Genomic DNA, 8,509 nt, shown 5'->3' on the forward strand with positions numbered 1-8,509 from the left:
GTGGACCAGATACGGTAAAACATTTCCGGAAGGATACCTTGTATATGAATAAACTCCATATAAGAATAAAAATTTGTAATCTTTATATGGACCAGTTATATTTAAGAATAAACTCCATATTGGAATAAGTCAAAAAAAATTCCGGTCCCGTCTTGAAAAACCTACCTCCATATAAGAATAATTGATATTATAAAATAAATATTATAGGTTTTATCATGCACCAAAGTTTAAGATGAAGAGATTCTTGTAACCGTTTTACAAAATCATTTGGCTTCAAAGTGGATTCTTTACTTTTCAGTGAACAATATAGTATCTTTCACTCATATAATTCCATTGGTCAATTGTCGGTTAAACTTTTCACTCAAGTGATGTCATTGGTTAATTTCCAGTGTCAAAATTAAATTTATATTTACCTACATACATTTTGTATTACCATAACCTCATATAAGAATATTTTTTTTATGGTCCATAAAATATTCTTAGAGGTTTTACTGTACTAGAGATTAGTCGATAAATTTGCATCAGGAGAGGTTAGTATAGTTATTGTCTCAAATGTAAAGAAAAATTATATGCGGTGAGCGTGGATCGAACACGCGACCTTCAGATCTTCAGTAGTATTTAAACGGAAAATGGGTCATTTGTCCAAATATTTTTAAAACATGGTCCAAATGGACGAGTAAAAATTAGTATGGGTGAAATGGATAAAAAAAATTTAACAAGGATGAAACTGGATTCATCCTTGCTTAAACTTAAAAAATAGCTAGGATGAAACTGGATGCATCCTGTATAAATTAAAAAATAAGAAAAAATATTTGAAAATTGGCAGGATGAAACTGTTTACATCCTGGCTATTTTTACATTTTTATACATTTAAACAGTATCAAAATCTAAGTGTCCTTTTCACCTAGGAATTATTGATTTTGGTCTTTTTAACCGATTTTGTGTATTTTAAATGCACAAGTCTAATCAGTAGTTATATACGCTAACTTACATAACTTAGTCTTGTAAGGTAAGCTGGTTCAAAACCTCAAAGACTCGTATAATTCAAACTGAAGATCAAACTCCACTTTTCAAAAAAACAAAAGATCGCATTCCTAGTCTCCATTTTTGCTTATTACTATCAATTCCCCTGGAGAAGTGATTCATTATAAACATTCAAAGTAAAATTAACCAACTGTATTTGTTCTAAAATGTTCCTTTGGACACCCCTTATCCCCATTCACACTAGACAGCTTCCAGAAAGAAGTCCCAAAAAAGTTATGCTTATCTTGAAAACACTGAAACATTAGCCCCTATAACTCAATCTCTAACTTCTAAAATTATGCATGCAGCTCATATCTTTTTATCTTAGGAAAGTACAGGTGTTTTTCGAACCGCTATAGGAATCTAAATATTTTCATCCCAAAATAACTAAAAAATATACATTCAAAATTCGTTTCCCTTTTTAATACTAGCTCTTTCACGTTTTAATAGGTCTTCACAACCTCCAAAACTAGGGTTTTCGAGAGGATAATAAGATGAGAAGAAGCGGTATATATAGTTGCGGAAAACATTCTCGGAACCACAAGAAAATCTGGATGATATTGATCTTCTCAAGGCGATCTAGTGGAATGCTCAACAAGAGGCAAAAAGTTTAAGATAGAAGTGTTCAATCACCAGACGAAACCAAAAGAAAATGGCTGAGAGATAATAATCATCTGCCTTTGGTTTTTGATAGAAGTTGTCAAATAGAAAAGTTTAAGATAGAAGTTGTCAAATAGACGTAATAAACCTCCGGATCGTATCTGTCAGGCCATCTGCCTTTGGTTTTTGATTTGAATTAGAGTTAATCATCATCTAAGTAGAGTTTTGGTTTTTGTTCTTGTCTTTTTTACATTACAAATGAAAATATGAGTTGAATCTTTTTCCTTGTTGGATTTTACCGTTCCCTACAAATCCAACAAGGATTAAGAAGCTGAGTACAAACCGGACCATTCTGTGTAAAAGATGAAGCTGATCAAGCTAACCTTGTTTTTCTGCATTGTATCTTTAGATTTTTTACTGATAAAGTTTAGAGTCTATCGGGTTGTAATATTATTCTCTTCTCAGCATTTTTAATATGTTATGCCTGCACCTTATTCTAAAAGACCTATACAGACGTTCAATTTTACACCTTATTTATTTAATTTTATTAACTACCAAAATTGAGAATAATTACAAATGAATCCCACAGGATTCACGAACAGATTTATGTAAATCACTCCTTAGACCTGCACCTAATCATAATCCACTCAAGAACTCAAGCTCATATGTGCAATTTTGCCCATTCCTTAGAACTTTCTTTGCCAGCTTATCAGCTGCAAAGTGAATCTCCCTGTATCCCTGCCAAACAAACATTCCATTTATTCCATAGTATCCTAAGGAATTTTATTGTTTTATAAAGCTAGAATGACATATATTGTTGAAAGCTAGAATGACAGATATTGAGTCAGATGAATTAAACATTTAAACCCCTCTGCCAATGGCTTTTCACTCACTGCCCACTCCAGAGCTCTAATCACAACAACTAATACCAATCCCATCACATTCTGTAGTAACAAAATCACCAGAGCCAAACTCCAGTCATATAAGCTACTTCTTTTTCTCATTTTAATGCCAGAGCCAAAATCCAGTCATATAGGTCATCAAGTAAAAAATTACGGACACAGCTTTGCTATCCCAGAGAAAGAGAGAGATTGTTTAAGTTTTTCATATGAGAATAAAGGAAATAGGCACAATTTCTTATTCATTCCTTTTCTAGCAAGCACGTCAAGGGATAGCATTACTGGATAGCATTACTGCCAAACCTTGAAAACAAATAAAACATCAACGATAAAAGGGAGTTCTAGGAATGAGGGGGAAAGCACCTGGACTCCTTCTTTGTCTTTTGCTTCAATTATCTCATCAAGCCTAGAGGACTCTTGTCTACTAACAGGACGCCTTAGTTACAGTTCTGGGCACAGCCACCATCCTGTATTGAAATGCTGCTTGTCCATCAACAAACCATTGAGCCTGACTTTCATCTTCAATCAACCCTCTTGATGGAGCAAAAGAACCAAAACGATGAGGATGGCACCCACCTTCAGGAGGCCTTAACCCAGCTTCATTAATTGCTGCAATCCAAGCTCTAAATTTAGCATTGCTTTATCTGTTTATGAGATTACCAAGTGTTAGTCAATCATCCGCATGGCTGGAATCCAACCGATCAAACAAAAGTCAACTGTTGGTTTAGGTAGTGAAGGAAGTCCTGCAAGGTAATCTTTCTGGGTACCGAAGTCAAAATAAGCCATAGTAATAATGACTCATCAAAGCAATATCACTTTAATATCTTCACAATGCTAATTGTCAAAAAAGTCAAACAAAGAGTTGCTTTACTTCCATGCTAAGGTCACAGTGTAACTATGTCCCCTCCAAAACTACAAGTCTACAAATTAGTATTAGTTGGTAATGGAAACAAATGAAATGCATTTCTCAAACCTAGCAAGCATGTGTCATGGAATAGTACTACGGCTAACCTTTGAAAACAGGTAAAATATGAACTCGTACACGTCCTATAGGCATCCAAGGTACCGTAGGTGGCATGGGTCAGACCTTACTTCTCGTGCCAGCGTTGTGACCTGAGTTAGTGCAGGTTGAATGAAGGCAAGACGATCTTTATCATTGACAATAAACCATAAAGAAATCCTGGAATCAGAACTTTATTTAAGAAATACTTTATTAAATAGGTAGGATCTGCTACCAGTCTACCCTATACAAAAGCCTTAACACGGTGCACTTAATAGTAACTTCTGTATAAAATCAATATGAAGGGGTTCGGACTTCAGATGTAGTGTCGAGGCAATGAAGTGGAGACATGAATACCACGTAAAGGACATGCAGACATCAAGACATTGAGTATTCCATAGTGAGTGATGGTAAGCTACCGAAGTACTAGATGTATCAGAAATACAATTAAAGGGTCATCACACATAACCTCTGAACAGGTACAGTCTCACAGATCATAGCCACAATGTTACTATAATTAATATTGAATTAACTTATTTCCTAGCTAGTTCCCGAAAGGACAAGCTGATGGTAAGAAAGTAAAAAAGAACTCAATTTTGATCAATCGTATGCTATGGCGAAAAATATCCTTTTGTTGGAAAATACATTTATAAACTAATAAGTATAAGAATTACTTACAGAATTTTTAAAATGGGGTTGAACCCTTCTGCACGAAGTGACTAATCACTAATGTTTACGTTTGGACCTAGAAATCCATCAATCATAACAAACCAAGTCAGGGAGATGGTTGCAAAAATAGAGAAAATAAAGAACTTCTATGATACGCTAAATTAGCACGGAATCTTTTATGAGGAATATTAAGAAAACAACATACCGAGCATGCTGCAGACTATAATGTCCATCATTCTATTGCTTATATGTAACTAATCATTAAGTTATTTCCCACGACACCTATGGTAAGTCCACTCTTAACCTGTCAATTTGAAGAATCATTAGTGAACACTAAACCAATAACATCAAATACACAATTAATACACGACACCAAAAACGCCGTTCTTCAAGTGATAATTGGCATACCCATGTCGATGAATGTTGTTAGTTTATTCTTCGGAATCATATTTCTCAAAGAAAAATCGTTGCTGGCCCTTTTCAAGGTATGGAGAAGCTGCTAGTCATGCAAAATTATACCTGACACCGTCGAATCTGCACCACCAGAGGGCTTGCTTGAGAATATTGGTAGTGATTGTAAAATGCATGATACACTATATACAATTATAGTCGGTTTCAATACTAAGAAAATGCATCAAAATTACTCCCTAGTTAACAGTGTTTTCTTGGCTACATTTGAAAAGTAACCACAACCCATTTCAAATATTCATCAAGCAATCAAAGCAACAACAACAGAACAATCAATCCCATAAGCAAAGCTTAATCACACCAAGAACACATTTTGCCTAAATCAAACAAAACCCACAGCAGCAAAATGAAAACTAAGTGATGCCCAAACTAGGAAATCTAACTCATACCCAAATTAACAAAGCGGCATCAGGGGAAAAGAAAAAAGAAAAAGAGTATGATAGTTACCACAAATTTCATTGGGGCTTCAAGCTCCAAATGAACAGGTTACTCCAAAAAAATCTCTTTAGAAACAACACAAACCTGCCTAATTTCTGACTCGGATAATTGAACTTGTTTCCTCGGTTTAATTTTCATTTCAAGTAAACAATTTACCAAACGATCGAACACTTGAAAGTATCTAAGTTTGTTCCGGTTACCTTCGGGTTTACCCAATAATTTCAAATACACATTTCTGATGAGATAATTGAAGAACAAAATTCCTTAATCTTGATGAGAATGAAGAACAAAAAGTTTGGAACAAAGTTACAAAATTTCATAGAGGTATGTGAATGGACTTTAGGAGCAATTGTGAATAAGGAAGTGGGCTTTTGCTAGTTTGCGGATGAAAATAGAAGTAGGCGATTCTTTTGATTTTTGATGTTTTTTTTTTCTTTTTTTTTCTTCGACGCATAAGTAACATGAATGCCAAAAGGGTGACCCGAATTAGCAGGAGTACCGTTTCAGATGAGACAAAAGAATTACATCTGATCCTGACCAACGGATCACTCAAACGGTATCCCTGCTAATTTCGGTAATCCCTTTAGCAATCATGAATGAATAGGTGGAGTCGAAGTTGGACCATGGAAAATATAAGTATGTTGGCGCTGCATTAAGAAGTGGTTCGCGCTAAAAACAAATCGTAAGGAAATTACATCAACAAGACGCTCAAGTAACACTAAGCTCTGGTCGGGTAAAATATCTCTGTCATTGCAAGGTAGTTGAATAACAACCGAGATAAAAGGATTTATCGTATCCATACAAATAATAATATCCCTAAAACTTGAATTTTATCGAAACAAAGCTAAATTTAGCACCTTTATGTTATCAGTTGTTCTATGTATAAGATGAAGTCTTATAAGAACAAAAGATATTTGAAGTTGTCTATCATCGTTATTTTTTTGGTAGCTCACATGGTAACATATTGAATAACGGCCCCAACTGCATCTCGATATAAGTGTTTGAAAATTTTAAGAGTTGCTTCTTCTTCAGCTTCTATGCTCACATTTATTCTCTGTATTTTTTTGACTCAATCAAAAGCTAATTGATCTCTTCTGGTTGCTCCATACGTTCCATGGTATCTTGGATATCCTTCAACCCCAATGAGTTTTCCTGCAAAGTTAAAAGCAGAGAGAGTACATATCTTTATGTTGACCACAAACTGGCCTATGTTAACTAAGGTTATAGCTAGTTGGCTAAATATTGTCAGAGTTCTTGTAGTAAGGATTATTCGAATGTGATTAGGGTGATTATGCACTCTGTTAAAACCACTCGAATGAATGATGATGTTTTTCACACTTTGCTTAGCATCCAAATGTAAAAGCATATTTAGTTTTCCAGATCAACCAACAAATAGCAGCATAGGTAGCAGTTTGATGTTTATTAGCTCCTATCCAGAAGTTCATCCGGTCAATGAAAGTAACAATATTGCTTCTAGTATCCGAATTGTAACCCAACAATCCCACTCTACTTGGACATCAAAAGCGCAATCAAGGAAGAGTTGCAGCAAGGACTCCTCCCCACTTTTACAATAATTGCATATGGGATCAATGTAGTGTAAAATATTGGTTGTCCTAGCATTGGTAGAGTGAATCCTATGAACATATTTTCAGATAAAAAGATTTACAGTTGGTGATGTGGCCATATTCCAAATCTTACTCTAATCAACAAGATTACAAGTGTAGAGAGATTTAACAGAGAGATTTCCATTTTTAATTAAGTCCCAGCTAATATGACCCATCTCTCTGAGTAAATCTTAGTTTCTTTCATCTCCTGCAGTTCCCTCTGTTTAAAGTGTTCCTGAAGTTTAATATCATCCCAAAACCCATGTTGGGGTCACCAATCCACTTGTCATTCCAGATGTTGATGTTAGCCCTACCTCCAACCTGCCAAGAACTATACTTTTAAAAGTTTTCAATCCCTCCTAATAAGCTTTTCCAAATCCAAGAGTCCCCAGTATGTGCTTTGATATCCATATTATTGGAAATATTCTTGTTTCATATGTATTTAATAAACATGATACGATACAAAAGTGACTTCATGTATTGAGGGATTCTCCATTTTTAGAAGTGGTTCGTGCTGCATTAAGAAGTGGTTCACGCTAAAAAAAATCGTAAGGCCGAAATTACATCAACAAGACGCTCAAGTAACACTAAGCTCTGGTCGGGTAAAAGATCTCTGTCATTGCAAGGTAGTTGAATAACAACCGAGATAAAAGGGTTTATCGTATCCATACAAATAATAATATCCATAGAACTTGAATTTTATCGAAATAAAGCTAAACTTAGCACCTTTATGTTATCAGTTGTTTTATGTATAAGATGAAGTCTTATAAGAACAAAAGATATTTGAAGTTGTCTATCATCGTTATTTTTTTGGTAGCTCACATGGTAACATATTGAATAACAACCCCGACTGCATCTCTCTATAAGTGTTTGAAAATTTTAAGGGTTGCTTCTTCTTCAGCTTCTATGGTCACATTTATTCTCTGCATTTTTTTGACTCAATCAAAAGCTAATTGATCTCTTCTGGTTGCTCCATACGTTCCATGGTATCTTGGATATCCTTCAACCCCAATGAGTTTTCCTGCAAAGTTAAAAGCAGAGAGAGTACATATCTTTATGTTGACCACAAACTGGCCTATGTTAACTAAGATTATAGCTAGTTGGCTAAATATTTTCAGAGTTCTTGTAGTAATGATTATTCGAATGTGATTAAGGTGATTATGCACTCTGTTATAACCACTCGAATGACTGATGATGTTTTTGACACTTTGTTTAGCATCCAAATGTAAAAGCACATTTAGTTTTCCAGATCAACCAACAAATAGCAGCATAGGTAGCAGTTTGATGTTTATTAGCTCCTATCCAGAAGTTCATCCGGTCAATGAAAGTAACAATATTGCTTCTAGTATCCGAATTGTAACCCAACAATCCCACTCTACTTGGACATCAAAAGCGCAATCAAGGAAGAGTTGCAGCAAGGACTCCTCCCCACTTTTACAAGAATTGCATATGGGATCAATGTAGTGTAAAATATTGGTTGTCCTAGCATTGGTAGGGTGAATCCTATGAACATATTTTCAGATAAAAAGATTTACAGTTGGTGATGTGGCCATATTCCAAATCTTACTCTAATCAACAAGATTACAAGTGTAGAGAGATTTAACAGAGAGATTTCCATTTTTAATTAAGTCCCAGCTAATATGACCCATCTCTCCTGAGTAAATCTTAGTTTCTTTCATCTCATGTTGTTCCCTCTGTTTAAAGTGTTCCTGAAGTTTAATATCATCCCAAAGCCCATGTTGGGGTCACCAATCCACTTGTCATTCCAGATGTTGATGTCATCCCTACCTCCAACCTGCCAAGAACTA

The 8,509-nt window shown here is 35.0% G+C and overlaps 1 long non-coding RNA gene across 2 annotated transcripts; it reads right to left on the reverse strand.

The window, feature by feature from the left end:
- Positions 1–2,018: 2,018 nt before the first annotated feature.
- On the reverse strand, positions 2,019–5,420 carry LOC113361165. Of its 2 annotated transcripts, XR_003364990.1 has the most exons (6): positions 5,107–5,420; positions 4,600–4,725; positions 4,397–4,495; positions 4,201–4,267; positions 2,886–3,166; positions 2,019–2,361 (listed from the first exon to the last, which is right to left on the reverse strand). It is a non-coding gene; the product is annotated as an uncharacterized LOC113361165 (long non-coding RNA). The 2 variants fall into 2 exon arrangements; XR_003364989.1 differs by lacking the exon at positions 2,019–2,361 and having other exon boundaries at positions 2,370–3,166.
- Between the last annotated feature and the right edge of the window lie 3,089 nt (positions 5,421–8,509).

The sequence above is a fragment of the Papaver somniferum genome, chromosome 3 (genome assembly GCF_003573695.1).
Source record: "Papaver somniferum cultivar HN1 chromosome 3, ASM357369v1, whole genome shotgun sequence".
Classification (NCBI taxonomy): Eukaryota; Viridiplantae; Streptophyta; class Magnoliopsida; order Ranunculales; family Papaveraceae; genus Papaver; species Papaver somniferum.